The sequence below is a fragment of the Schistocerca cancellata genome, chromosome 8, assembly GCF_023864275.1.
Source record: "Schistocerca cancellata isolate TAMUIC-IGC-003103 chromosome 8, iqSchCanc2.1, whole genome shotgun sequence".
Taxonomy (NCBI): Eukaryota; Metazoa; Arthropoda; class Insecta; order Orthoptera; family Acrididae; genus Schistocerca; species Schistocerca cancellata.
The window spans coordinates 366,762,787-366,778,707 of NC_064633.1; positions in this window are offsets into that span (position 1 = coordinate 366,762,787).

Consider the following 15,921-nt stretch of genomic DNA (forward strand, 5'->3'; position numbering starts at 1 on the left):
CGGCGTGTTAAATTTAACTTACGTAGTGAACATGATTTTCACTTAAAGCAGCGCCTTCTGAATGAAAAATTTTGCCCTGTGGCACAAAGGCCACATATAAAACATGTCCAGAAATTAAAAGCAGAATTTACAAAACTAGTTCAGAGTTATTCGTTTGCTCTTTTACAAAACATTGCATCTACTACAACTCAACACAACTGTGAGTGCTGTTCTCAGACAGGGAATGAGCAGAAGATACATCATGGTCACGCAAAGATTTCCAAATCAATACCAAGCGAGGTGGTGCAGTGGTTAGCACAATGGATTCGAATGGGGGAAGAAGATGGTTCAACCCCTGGTCCGGCCATCCAGATCTGGGTTTTCCGTAATTTCCCTAAATCGCTACGACAGACTTCCTCCCCCCTCCTTGAAACAACCCGAGCTTGAGCTAAGTCTCTAATGACCTCGATGTCGACTGGACGTTAAACCATAATCTTCCTTTAGCCATTCGAAATTGGGTACTGCGTTGTACCGACTACGAAGGGGCGGATACTGACTCACATCACAATTTAGTAATGATGAAGAGTAGGCTGATTTTTAAGATGCTGGTCAGAAAGAATCATTCCGCAAAAGAAATGGTATATGCAAGTACAAAGGAATTAAGAGGTATACTTGAAGTTCTCCGAGGCTATAAATACAGCAGTAAGAAGTAGTTAGACAGTTCAGTTGAAGAGGCACGGACATCTTTAAAAAAGGGGAGCAACGTAAATTGGAAAGATAAACATAGGCACAAGGAAGATAACTGCAAAGAAACAATGGGTAACGTAAGGAATACATCATATATATGTTTGACATGACAGCAGTCGTTGGGGGCAATCTGAAGGTTATCTTATTCTTGAAGAATCAAGTCTGCCAAGATTACTAGTAATAAAAATAATTACTAACGACCTTGGCAAATGTAAGAAATATTTCAGTTGATCGACGAAAGAAGGACGTACAGGAGTTCTCAGGGAATTTCATTAATATAGAAATACGTCACTTAAAAAATACAGGAAGTGCAATGAAGCTAAGGCATAATGGCTGCATGAAAAAAGGCGAAGAAAGTGAGAAACAAAAGATTTCGGAAAGACTGACTCAGCAAATAGAGAGCTCAAAACAACGTTTTGTGAATTTAAAATCAAGGGCAGTAACAAGAAGTCCTCTATGACAGGAGAAATTGTCTGATGACGTGGTAGAAGAAGAAACAGGAGTCAATAGAAAAGACAGGGGTTGCAGTATTATAATCAGAATTTAAAATAGTTTAGGATGACGTAAAATCAAGTAAAGCAGAAGGGATTGATGACCGCCCATCTGAATTTCTAAGATCAGTGGGGAGAAGTGGTAACAAAACGATTATTCATGTTCGTGTGTAGAATGTATGAGACTGCGATATACCATCAGTCTTTCGGAAGAACGTCATAGACACTAAATCATCGTTACTTTTGTTTTTGGAATCATTAGTTTTCTGACTGGTTTGATGTGGACCATCACGAAATTCTCTCCTGTGCCCACCAATTCAGAGTATCACTTGCAACCTACGTCCTCATTTACCTGCTGGGTGAATTCCCATCTCTGTATTCCTCTACAGTTTTTGCACTCTACAACTCCCTCTGCCACCTGATGTTTTAACAGATGTCCTACCATCCCATCCCTTCTCCTTGTCACTGTTTCCCACATATTCATACCCTCTCCGATTCTGCACAAAACCTCCTCATTCCTTACCTTATCAGTGCACCTGAGTTTCAATATTCGTCTGTAACACCACATCTCAAATGCTTCGAATCTCTTTTGTTCCGATTTTCCCACAGTCCATGCTTCACTACCATACAACGCTGTGATCCAAACCTATATTCTCAGACATTTCCTCAAATTAAGACTTATGGGTTGAACTAGTAGACTTTTCTTGTCAGGTATGCCCTTTATTCCAGTGCTAGTCTGTTTTTTATGTCCTCCTTGCTCCGTCCGTCATGCATTATTTTGCTACCTAGGTAGCTGAATTCCTTAACTTCATCTACTTTGTGACCGTCAATTCTGATGTTAACTTTCTCGTTGTTCTCATTTCTGTCATTCCCATTACGTCATTCCCATTACTTTCGTCTTTCTTCGATTTACTGTCAATCCATCGTCTGTACCAATTAGATTGTCCATTTCATTCAGCATTTCATGTAATTCACTTTCACTCAGGATAGCAATGTCATCAGTGAATACTATCATTGATACTGACTCTTTCACCTTGAATTTTAATTCCACTCCAAAACCTTCCTTTTATTTCCGTCATTGCTTCTTTTTTAAAAAAAAAAGATATGGCTCTAAGCACTAAACATCTGAAGTCATCAGTCCCCCTAGACTTAGAATTGAAGCGCCTAGAACCGTTCTGCCACAGCGGCCGGCCATTGCTTCTTCGATGTATAGATTGAACAGTAGGAGCGAAAGACTACATCCCTGTCTTACCCCCTTTTTAGTGCGAGCATTTCGTTATTGGTTGTCCAATGTTGTTATTCTGTGTTGGTTCTCGTACATATTGTATGTTACCCGTCTCTCTCTATAGCTTAGCCCTATTTTCTCAGAAATTCGAACATCTTGGACCACTTTACATTGTTGAACGCCTTTTCCAGGTCGACAAATCCTATGAAAGTGTCTTGATTTTTCTGTAGTCTTACTTCCATTATCAACCGCAAACTGCATCTCTGGTGCCTTTACCTTTGCTAAAGCCAAACTGATGGTCATCTAACACATTCTCAATTTTCTTTTCCATTCTTCGGTATATTATTCTTGTCAGCAGCTATTATGCATGAGATGATAAGCTGATTGTGTGATATATCTCGCATTTGTCAGGTCTTGCAGTCTTCGGAATTGTGTGGCTGATATTTTTCCGAAAGTCTGACGGTATACTGTCAGACTCATACATACTACACAACGACGTAAATAGTCGTTTTGTTGCCACTTCCCCTAATGATTTTGGAAATCGAGATGGAATGTTATCGATCCCTTCTGCCTTATTTGAACTCGAGGCCTTCAAAGTTTTAGAGATGCCCATTCCTCTTCAACTGTAATGCCGACTGGACTATTTTTTATTGCTTTATCTACAGCCTTAGAGAATTTCCAGCGTATCTTGTCATTCCTTAGTACTTCCATATCCCACTACTTTGCGTATTGGTTCTTCCTGAATAATGTCTTAAACTTCAGCCTACTCTTCATCACTACTCCATTGGGATATGAGTCTATATCTGTTCCTGCGTACGTCTTACAAGCCAGAGTCTGATTTCGGAATCTATGACTGACAATGATGTAGTCTAAATGTAATCTCCCCGTATAGCATAGCCTTTTCCAAGTATACCTCGTCATGTTGTGATTCTTGATCAGGGAATTCGCTGTTACTAGCTGAAGTTCCAACCCAATTAATCTTCCTCCTCTCTCATACCTTGTCCGAAGCCCATATTCTCCTGTAACCTTTTCTTCTACTCTTTCCCCTACAACTCCATTCCAGTCCCCCATGACTATTCGATTTTCATCTTCCTTTGCGTACTGAATTCTTCTTCTTCTTCTTTTCACTTGTGCCTTGTCCTGCAGTTTTCACGGGGTCGGCAATGTTACAATCGAATTTGGAGTGGTTAGTTGAAAGGGCTGGCCGGATGCCCTTCCTGCCGCCATATCCCCTCCCGCCCTGGGACCAAGCAGTGTACCCCTGCTATCTCTGTCTATTGTAAACCACGAAAGAATGCGAATATGTTTAAAATGTCTGCGAGTCGTTTAACTCATGCGGGATGTGGGAACCAGCCCGGTATTCAACTACTGGGATGTGGAACACCGCCTAAAAACCACATCGATTATGGCTGGTACACCGGCCCACGTCGTTAATCTGTTGGGCATATTCGATCTGGGGCCGGCACGCCTACCAAAATCAAGGAAGCAGTGCATTAGCGCTCTCGGCTAACCTGGCGGGTTCTTTGCGTTTTGTATTACCCTTTCAATATCCTCATATACCTCTAAATCTACGTGATTACTCTGCTATATATATATACAATAAAGTGCCTGGCAGAGGGTTCAATCAACCACCCTCAAGCTGTCTCACTACCGTCCACTCTCGAACGGCACGCGAAAAACGAGCACTTAAATTTTTCTGTGCGAGCACAGATTTCTCTTATTTTATCGTCATGATAATTTCTCCCTAGGAGGTGGGAGCCGACAGAATGTTTTCGCAATCGGAGGAGAGAAACTGGTGATTGAAATTGCATAAGAAGATCGCGTCCCAACGAAAATCGTCTTTGTTTTAATGATTGCCACTCCAATTCAAGTTTCTTGTTTGTGGCACTATCTCCCCTACTTCACGATATTACAAAACGAGCTGCCCTTCCTTGTACTTTTTCGATGTCATCCGTCAGTCCCACCTGACACGTATCCCACACCACACATGAATACTCCAGAATAGAGCGGACAAGCGTGGTGTAAGAAGTCTCTTTAGTAGACTTGTTGCACCTTATAAGTGTTCTGCCAATGAATCACAGTCTTAGGTTTGCTCAACCCACAACATTATCTATGTGATCGTTCCAATTCAGGTTATTCGTAATTGTAATCCCAAAGTATTTAGTTGAATTTACAGCCCTAAGTTTTGTGTGACTTATCGCGAAATCGAAATTTAGCGGATTTCTTTTAGTACTCATGTGAATAACTTTACACTTTTCTTTATTCACGGTCTTTTCCACTTTTCGCGCCATATAGGTATATTATCTAAATCACTTTGCAATTAGTTTTCGTCATCTGATGACTTTACAAGATATACTTTCTGCATCTTCTCACCTTCAGGTTGCGACGTCAGTATGCATACCTGAACTATCGTTGTCGATGTTGGTTTGTTGTCGATTCTGATAAGAACAGGTCTATCACTTAACTGTTCTGCCGTACCTTCCAGTTCATAACCAATCCTACAAATACTTGTCTTCGTTCTGTTACACTTCACTGATCCCTAATATGTCTAGATTGAGCCTTTGCATTTTCTTTTCATATTTTCTAGCTCCTCTGCCACATTCAGGCTTCTGGCATTCGCGCCCCGACTTGTAGAATGTTACCCTTTCGTTGATTTTTCAATCTTTTTCTGATGGTCACCTCGCGCTTGGCAGTCCATTCCCTGCGATCCGAATGGGGGAATATTCCGGAATCTTTGATCAATGGAGAGATCATCATGACACTTTTTCAGTTACAGGCCACATGTCCTGTGGATACGCACTTATGTGTCTTTAATGCAGTGGTTTCCATTGCCTTCTGCAGCCTCATGGCGTTGATAGTTGTTGATTCTTTCGTGTTAAGGGGCAGTTTCCCGTCCAAAGTGTGGTTACTAGAGCCAACAAATGTGTGAATTATCGCACATTTAATTTCAGTTCTATTGATAATGGAAGCAAGGTAGAAGACAAATCAAGACACATTTTTAGGATTTGTGGACCTGGAAAAAGTTCTCGGCACTGTAAAATTATGAAAGATGATCAAAAGTCTGAAAAAAATAGGGGTAAGTTACAGGGAAAGACGGGTGAAAGTGAAAAAGAGTTACAGGATATGTTGAATGGAATGAATGTTCTAATGTGTACAGAGTATGGAGAAAGACGAAAATAATGAGAAGTGGTAGAAATGAGATCAGCGAGAAACTTAACACAAGAATTGGTAATTACGAAGTAGATTAAGTTAAGAAAATCTGCTACCTAGGCAGCAAAATAACGTATGACGGACTGAAGGAAATAAAAAGCAGACTAGCTCTGGCTGGAGGGACATTTCTGTCCAAGAGAAATCTACTAGTATCAAATACTAGACTCTAAGGAGCTTATCTACAGAAACCAGCACGGTTTTAGGAAACAGCAGTCATGTGACACACAGCTGGCACTCTTTTTGCATGATATACAACAGGCTCCAGATACCGGTTCCCAGGTTGATACCATATTTCTCGACTTTCGAAAGGCATTCGACTCAGTTCCGCACTGTCGCTTGCTCCAAAAAGTGGGCGCTTACGGTCTATCCGATGACATATGCTGTTGGATAGAAAGTTTTCTAGCAGACAGGAAGTAGTATGTCGTCCTGAACGGGATGACTTCAACAGAATCAGGCGTAACTTCAGGTGTGCCCAAGGGCAGCGTAATAGGTCCGCTGCTTTTTACGATTTACGTAAACGATCTGGTTGATAGTATTGACAGAGGCATTAGACTCTTTGCCGATGATGCTGTAGTCTACACGAAAGTAGTATCACAAGAAAGTACTGAACAAATCAATGAATATTTGCAGAAAATAAATGCGTGGTGTAATGAATAGCAGTCATCTCTCAATATTACTAAGTGTTACCCACTGCGTATAACGAGGCGAAAATCCCCATCAACGTAAGAGTACAAAATAAATGCCCAGTCTTTGGAAGCGGTAACGTCCGTCTAGTATCTGGGTTTGACTATCCGAAATGATCTCAAATGGAATGATCAGATTACACAAGTAACAGGTAAGGCGGTTTATTGGTAAAACCCTGAAGCGATGCAGTCCTTCAACAAAGTAAATATCTTACAATACGTAAGTTCGTCCAGTCTTATTGTTCGTCTGTATGGGACCCTTACCAGTTGGGTCTGATTCAAGAGATTGAGAAGGTCTAAAGAAGAGCGGCGAGGTTCGTGACTGGTACATATAGCCACCGCAAGAGCGTTACAAATCTCATAGAACGTTTGAAGTGGGAGACACTTGCTGATAGACGGCACGCTAAACGGAAGGGGCTGTCCACTAAATTCCTAAATCCGATCTTCACGGAGGATGTAGAGCATATATTATTACCGCCAACTTCAAAATCGCGCAATGATTACCATTCAAAGATAAGGGAAATAACAGCTCGTACTGAGGCTTTCAGGCAGTCTTTTTCCCCTCGCGCCATCCGCGAGTGGAATAGTGGGGAAAATATGACTTTCGCGCGAATTGTGCCCTCCGCCACACACCGTTTGGTGGCTAGAGGAGTATATATGTAGTTATAGATGTAGATATAGTTGAAGAAGTAGGTTGCAACTGCTACTCTGAGATGAAAAGGTTGGCACAGGAGAGAAATTCGTGGCATTCCTCATCGAGCCAGCCGGGAGACTGGTGGAAAGAAAAAAAGAAATCTGTCGGTACCCGTCCGCGTAATTGTGAATGGCATGTCAGTGGTAGGACTTTATAGTGGGGGCAGGCCACAGTTAGAAATCTTGATAATTGAACAGTTAATCGCTGATTACGGAAGCCTTTTCATTTACTTTCTACTATCAATATGTGGCTTTATTGATTAAAATACGCAATACTGCATTAATATCTCGTAACTAATCCCTATCGTCTTTCCGCGAAATAACTGAATTATTTGAGCATTTTTCTCCTACGAACACTTTAAACTCTTAATTATACTTTCTAGCAATTTCTTCGTCCTATCTATCCGCGACATGGCTCCGCGTGACTGCTCCCTGCTGAAGGCCAAAAACGACTTTCCACCATAATAATTCGTGGCGTGAGCAGTAGTGCTGTGACATAGTTGACTTTGTACAACAAAATAACGCTCCCTCCAGAGCCACCTGTTTCGAAAATTCCAGACGCCAGTGATAAGTAAGGAGAACAATATCGCTACGTCCCATCATCGAAGAAAGCAGTCCTCCTTACAATAGCCAAAGTCATATACGTGTATTCCTCATCTATAGCTTTCATCTGAGAGCAATTAAGACGGCATTGATAGGCAACTGAAACGAACTGTGTATACAGATTCACTGAAAAATGTCGAGACCATTCAGTCTTTTGCCTGTGGACTTACATCGTCCAGTGAAGGCCGTATAGTGCGGTGTGTCCAGATATAACCTGACTAATACTTAACCTTTATTCCTTGATGATGATTTGAACCAGAAACAGGCAGTAATAATGTGACATATTAAACAGCTACATGTCATGCATTTGAAAAACTACTATTTCTTTTCCTAGTTGACGTAGAACAGAATAATTTAGTGGTCACATTTAAACTTCAAGCTAGAGTTTCCACGGGGGGACACTTCAGCCATTCAGACTGGTCCTGACTATATATCGGTATGAAAAAGTCATCGAAACAGGGAGTGATTTGTGATGCAGTTCACAATCTCAGTGCCTTTTCCTAAGTTTATATTTCATCAGCCATAGAAATGTTCTACACAGATTTAAATTGTCAGGTACGATCAACAAGAAATACATCCTGTTGGGAAGTCGGCGCGAGTCCCTGCCTGCAGTGAACACAAGTGATATCCCACTTTTTTAAATTGCGTTGAAACTATAGACATTCACAACCACAACTCAGACACACGCTTTTCATTGTTTCTAGCTCTTGGATTTCTCATTTACATTGTTGCTTACATCACGTCGTACCTTGCGACAGTAGTGCAAAACGCAACTGAGAGGAATATTATCGAAACTGAAAGAAATTGTGTACTGGTTTGACGTTACCGAGTTGTACAACAAAAATTTCATAATATGTTCGAACAAAATAAAGTCATATATGGTGAATTTCTTAGGAAGATAAACTAAAATTTTGATAGTATATGTTTCGAAAGCTATGGTCGACAATGATAAAAATAATGTCGGTGTACAAAATGACTTCTATGCCAGGCAAAATGAGTTTTTGAGTCTTCACATGTATTAAATCACATCCTCCGATCCTTAGTCCCTCCATAGAGTATGGATACATACAAAGATCATGCTGCTTCATCCGTTATATGACAAATAAGCGTTAAGAAGCATATCGGTATCATGTTTCGCTGATGACATTGTACTGCTTGCGTCTCGCGCAGACAGATATAGAAAAAGGATGGAGGACCTTGTAGAACAAGTTTGAAACTAGGTTTCCTAATGAATTATAGTAGCACTAAAATATTTTCTACATATTGAAGGGAATGTAACATGAAATGGCAGTGAAGCGTAAGTATTATCTCCATATCGATAGGAAAGTAGCGTAAGATGACAATGAAGTGAAAGACATAGTTGATGAAATTTTATATTTAAGACAGCTGACGACAACGATTGGATGGAAAGCAAAATAGGTAAAGAGACGAGTATAAATGGCCTGGAGGGCATAAGTTAAATTAAATAGGGCTTCTGAAAAATAGCTTTCGCTTTGTCTGCTAAGGAGAGTTTTCAGTCAGTGCGCGTTATCACTTCCAATTCTTGGCAGTGAGAAACAGATTTTTAATACAGAAGCCATAGTTTACTGTTAGATATTCAGAGGGCACTGTAAATGTGACAGGGAAGTGGCTGTACTCTCTTTTAATGAAAACGTAATGGTCGTGAAGTAGGTGAGACGTGTGGCTAAACGCCTAGATGGCACGCGGACCAAAGAATTTGTTCGCATTCAGGGATAGGAGAGTAGCAAGACGATGGCTTAATAGACACTAGATGACATTAGGAAACACGCGGAAGCGCTGTGGATCCTTGTAGCAAATGGCCAATCAAAACTTTGGAGAAAGCCGTTATTCAGATATGTATGTCAATTGGGTGAGTTTATTGATAATAGTGGTGTTGAGAGACGATGAGACCTAACGATGACTGAAATTATATTGTGGCAGGAAGCGTATAATCTTCAGTGGAAGAAGCGACACGAAGTTTACCGTTTAACAAATGGATATTTCACACTCAGTTCGTTGTCTTTAGAATTCGTGGTTGCTAACGGGATAAATTACCAGAGAAATGCCATCGCTGTTTCCTCCGCCAAATGCGGAAGATTTGAATAAATAACTGGTAACGTATAAGGAGGCTGCACCAAGTATACATTCAACTGACAAAAAATTTTGTATCAGTTTTCTTCCATAGCAATACAAAAGTTACCAGCGTCAATGATAGTGAAACATGTACCATGTGATTCCTCCCATGTGCCTCAATCAAGGCCTCTGAACATCGTGAAATGGAAGCTTGTGTTTATTTGGCCCATACCACCACGTGATTTATAAGCGGCCGCGCTGAAAGAGGAAGGGAAGGATGATTAGAGTCAAACGTCTCATCAACTACAACGTCATCATAGACTGTAAACAGCATCAGAATCTGAAAGAATGAGGGCGGAAAGTGGCTGTTGCTTTCAAATGAATCATCTCGTATTTGCCTTAATCGATTAAAGCAAATTGCAAGTATCTAATTCCTAATTACCGGAATAGCGATGAGTTCTCTAACTTCTGCGGCAGCTTGTTGGGTTGTGATGAATAAGTAGTTCAATGGGAGATATGTGCCTCTCTCTTGGGAGACTGAGAGGCGAGAAAATATACAGTACTGGCCATTAAAATTTCTACACCATGAAGATGACGTTCTACAGTCGCGAAATTTAGCGGACAGGAAGAATATGGTGTCATATGCAAATGATTAGCTTTTCAGAGCATTCACACAAGGTTGGCGCCGATGGCGACACCTACAACGTGCTGACATGAGGAAAGTTTCCAACCGATTTCTCATACACAAACAGCAGTTGACGGGCGTTGCCTGATGAAACGTTGTTGTGATGCCTCGTCTAAGGAGGAGAAATGCGTAGCATCACGTTTCCGACTTTGATAAAGGTCGGATTGTAGCCTATCGCGATTGCGGTTTATCGTATCGCAACATTGCTGCTCCTTTGGTCGAGATCTAATGACTGTTAGCAGATATGGAATCGGTGTGTTCAGGAGGGTAATACGGAACGCCGTGCTGGATCCCAACGGCCTCGTATCACTAGCAGTCGAGATGACAGGAATCTTATCCGCATGGCTGTAACGGATCGTGCAGCCACGTCTCGATCCCTGAGTCAACAGAGCGGGACGTTTGCAAGACTACAACCATCTGCACGAACAGTCCGACGACGTTTGCAGCAGCATGGACTATTAGCTCGGAGACCATGGCTGCGGTAATCCTTGACGCTGCATCACAGACAGGAGCGCCTGCGATGGTGTACTCAACGACGAACCTGGGTGCACGAATGGCCAAACGTCATTTCTTCGGATGAATCCAGGTTGTGTTTACAGCATCATGATGGTCGCATCCGTGTTTGGCGACATCGCGGTGAACGCACATTGGAAGCGGGTATTCGTCATTGCCATACTGGCGTATGACCCGGCGTGATGGTAAGGGGTGCCATTGGTTACACGTCTCGGTCACCTCTTGTTCGCATTGACGGCACTTTGAACAGTGGACGTTACATTTCAGATGTGTTACGACCCGTGGCTCTACCCTTCATTAGATCCCTGCGAAACCCTACATTTCTGCAGGATAATGCACAAATGCTTGTTGTAGGTGCTGTACGCGCCTTTCTGGATACAGAGAATGTTCGACTGCTGCCCTGGCCAGCACATTCTCCAGATCTCTCACCAACTGAAAACGTCTGGTGAATGGTGGCTGAGCAACTGGCTCGTCAAAATATGCCAGTCACTACTCTTGATAAACTGTGGTATCGTGTTGAAGCTACATGGGCAGCTGTACCTGTACACGCCATCCAATCTCTGTTTTACTCAATGTCCAGGCGTATCAAGGCCGTTATTACGGGCAGAGGTTGTTGTTCTAGGTACTGATTTCTCAGGATCTATGCACCCAAATTGAGTGAAAATGTAATCACATGTCAGTTCTAGTGTAATATATTTGTCCAATGAATACCCGTTTAACACCTGCATTTCTACTTGGTGTAGCAATTTTAATGGTCAGTAGTGCACTTACTGGGGGTAGCACCTATGATCTCTTCCTGAAATATGCTAGTTTCCCCTTCATTTAAATCACTGTTCTCTACTTTTTTTCTTCCACGGCAACTGAGTGTATAAGAGGAGTTTAACTGTCTTTTGACTTACTCCTTGCATCATGTAAATTTAACTAGGTTGATCTCTCTCTGTCTGACCAATATCGTGCTGTGCGATCATCGACTGTGACCGAGCTAAATCCTTCGACAACAACAACCCATCTTGTGGCAAGATGAAGTCTGGACAATTAACGTCTGGAGAATAGTCTGTGGGTAAGCGAGGTCCACAATGGCCAAATGACATTCGGTTTTGTTTCTGGATCCCGTTAGAGGGGAAGTTTGTTTAGGAATTTCAGCCGAGTTTATTACTTTTTTCTGTTGTGCATATGTCCACCCACTCGCATGCTAAAAGTCTAACTGATATGGGCCACTTGTAAAGGAAAAGTGCGGAACGACGCCACTGATAGTGAGTGGGTCTGACGCGCAGTGCAATATCTCTTGAGGACCCCAGGTTTCGGACGGCTAGTTTTCATTACTGTATGAGATCATGCCACATCTAACCACAAGATGAGGTAACAAAGTCTTCAGACATCCAGGCAGAGTAAATGCAGGCCAAAGTTTATGACTGGCGCCCTGAGGAACAGTTATAAGTGAATGAACACTTGTTGCACCTGCGTTCAGTCTTAGCAATTTTCGGATCCTACCGCTCCAACAGTTTCAATCTGGGAATGTGGATTTTCACATTCAGACTGCGAAATTTGGTGACATAAGGAATAACCTGGGGAAAAGGATAGAAAACTAATAGAAGCGCAGAGCGTGAACTTGGGAAAGAAAATAGTTGCGTACATTGCAGACAGTAAGGGTACTATGAAGGAAGCAAAACAAAATTTTGCTACAGTGAAAGTTTTCTGGGTTGTGATTCGACACTAGAAATAACAAAAGTGGAGGCCTTCGATCTTTGAAATAATGTCTTCATTAAGGGAAAAGTTAGTAGCTCGGGTAACTGACCGGGATTACACAGTCGTGATGACAATTCAGCAAACAGGAGACCACATCGTTTAGAGAGATAAGGAGGAGCTGTTGGAAGAAGAAGACGACTCTGAGATTGCTGGTTACCCAGTACTTAGAATAATTCTTATTAACATGGAAGTAACTGGCATCATCGGCACAGAAAAATCCAGGTCACCGGGGTGAATAACAATTTATTTGAGACATGCATGCAGAGAAATTATACCCTGTATCGTCAATGTAAAAGACGACTGTCAGAGATGCAATGACAGGAAGGACAGTACAAGTGAAAGGGCAGCTAGAATGGATTTTCTCTGCCAGTCACAGATGATTTGGGCAAACTTCCTAATCACTCGGTTTCTTGACGTTGACGCATTTGTATGGCTAAATTTCATAAAGCACTGCCAAATGGCCATAAATACTGTCTAAAGGTTCACTATAGCAAATGTTTAAGGGTAAGACAGACAAGTTATACTTTGATGATTGCGGGTATGAAAAGGCTCTGGGCAAAAACTGCTCCGTGGTATTTGTTACTAAATCCCGTACAGAAGGGTTCAGATACGGTTAAAACACTAACAAGATAAATTTAGCTGAAGTGTCAAACGATAAAACCTGTCACCGCTCGCTCACAGAAAGATCCGTACCTAAAGACTGCAAAAGTGCGCAAAAGTACCCAAAAAAAGAGAAGTAGGAGTAATCTGTTGATTTACAGGTCCCTATCGCTAACGCCGATATGCAGTAGGGTTTTGGAATATATACTGTATTCGAACATTATGAAGTACCTCGAAGAAAACGATTTATTGACACATAATCAGCACGGATTCAGAAAATATCGTTCTTGCGAAACACAACTAGGTCTTTATACTCATGAAGTAATGAGTGCTATCGACAGGAGATATCAAATTTATTTCATATTTTTATACTTCCAGAAGGCTTTCGAAACCGTTCCTCACAAGCGTCTTCTAACCTATCTACGTGCCTACAGAGTATCGCCTCAGTTGTGCAACTGAATTCGTGATTTCCTGTCAGAAAGGTCACAGTTAGTAGTAATTGACGGAAAGTCATAGAGTTAAACAGAAGTAATATCCGGCGTTCCCCAAGGAAGTGTTATAGGCCCTCTATTGTTCCTGATCTATATTAATGACATAGGAGACAATCTGAGTAGCCGTCTTAGATTGTTTGCAGTTGATGCTGTCATTTACCGTCTTGTAAAGTCTTCAAATGATCAAAACGAATTTCAAAATGATTTAGATAAGGTACCTATATGGTGCGAAAAGTTGAAATTGTCCCTGAATAAAGAAAAGTGTGAAGATATACATGAGTGCTAAAAGAAATCCGCAACGTTTCGATTACGCGGTAAGTGGCACGTATCAGAAGGCTGTAAATTCAACTCAATACTTAGGGATTACAATTACAAATACCCTAAGTTGGAACGATCACATAGACAGAAGTCGCAACAGGTCTACTAAAGAGACTATTTACAAAAATGGTTCAAATGGCTCTGAGCACTATGGGACTCAACATCTTAGGTCATAAGTCCCCTAGAACTTAGAACTACTTAAACCTAACTAACCCAAGGACATCACACACACCCATGCCCGAGGCAGGATTCGAACCTGCGACCGTAGCAGTCCCGCGGTTCCGGACTGCAGCGCCAGAACCGAGACTGTTTACACCACACTTGTCCGCCCTATTCTGGAGTATTGTTGTGCGGTGCGGGATCCGCACCAGATGGCGAATGACATCGAAATAGTAGGAAGAAAGGCAGCTCGTTTTAAATTATCTCGAAGTAGAGGAGGTAGTGCCACAGACATGATACGTGAATTGGAGTGGCAATCATTAAAACCAAGGCGTTTTTCGTTGCGACGGGATCTTCTCATGAAATTTCTATCACATGTTTTCTCGTCCCATTGTGAAAACATCCTGTTGGCATCCACCTACATACTGTTGGCATCCACCTACATAAGAGAAATCAGGGCTCGCCCAGAACAATTTAAGTGCTCGTTTTTCCCGCGCTGTTCGAGAGTGGAACGGTAGAGGAACAGCTCGAAGGTGGTTCATTGAACCCTCTGCCAGGCACTTTATTGTGAATACGTAGACGTAGAATAGAATCAGCTGAAGAGAGTAGTCAACGTCATAACATTATACTGCCGTACAGAGTATTCTCCTAGACACCAGGTACCATTAGGAACTTTGTGTCCTTTCAAGGTCAAGCAACACCTAAAGTTCTTCATGCAGCCATGCCTGATCGCTGTAATACACAGGACGTCCCACTCGAAAGAGGCCCTATAAACATGTCTAGTAATTCCGCTAAGACTGCACCGTGTAATTTGTGACGGTTGACGCGGCAAATCTGCGCTGTGGAACACCATCTGACCCAACAGTGTGGTTCCGCAAGTCGCTCAAGCTGGAGCTCAGTGTTCAGTGCATCACTAATCTGTCGAAGAGCAGGGTATGTTTCTTATGAAAAAATATTGGATTACTGGTTCCATTAAGATACGTCAGCAAATGTTTGTTGAGTGGTATATTGACCAGCATTTACCGTCTAGATACTCAACACAAAAGTTAGTGAACAAGATTCGGAGCAGTGGATGGCGTTGGATCTTCACAGGGGAACGGCCTACTTTATCGGAGGAAAAAGTGACTGACGTGAAACAACGACTGTTGGACCTCTTGCAACGATTGTTCGACGTTTATCTCAGTAATGTCGAATGTCACGGGGTATATGTCACAGAGCTGTGAAGAAAGCTGGTATGTACCCATACAGGTTTGCAGTTGTTCAGGAACTGAATGTCAATGACAAAGACAAACACATTAAATTTTACCGTTGGTTTCAGCAATTTATTGCTCTTAGGCCAGGTGTATTGCTGTACGCGTGGTTGACTGATGAGGTATGGTTCAAGCTCTCTGGGTATGTAAACTCTCAGAATACATGTTTGTGGAGCGTTGAAAATCCACATGTATTGTTCGAGCAGAACCTGCATTCACAAAAGAATGGCGTTTTTGTGCGATATCACAGCGTCGCATCATTGGACCACTTTTTTTCAGGTCTACTGTCACAAATGCAGTTCATTTTTTGGGCATTTGTGAACCATGAAGAACTTACCTTCAGCTAGTACCAAAAGGACGGCGCCATATGCCACATGTCCCGAGTGACCATGGTAGAAGTCGAATCACCATCTACCTCACGAGGTTGCTGTATTCGACTCGTATTTATCCACGAT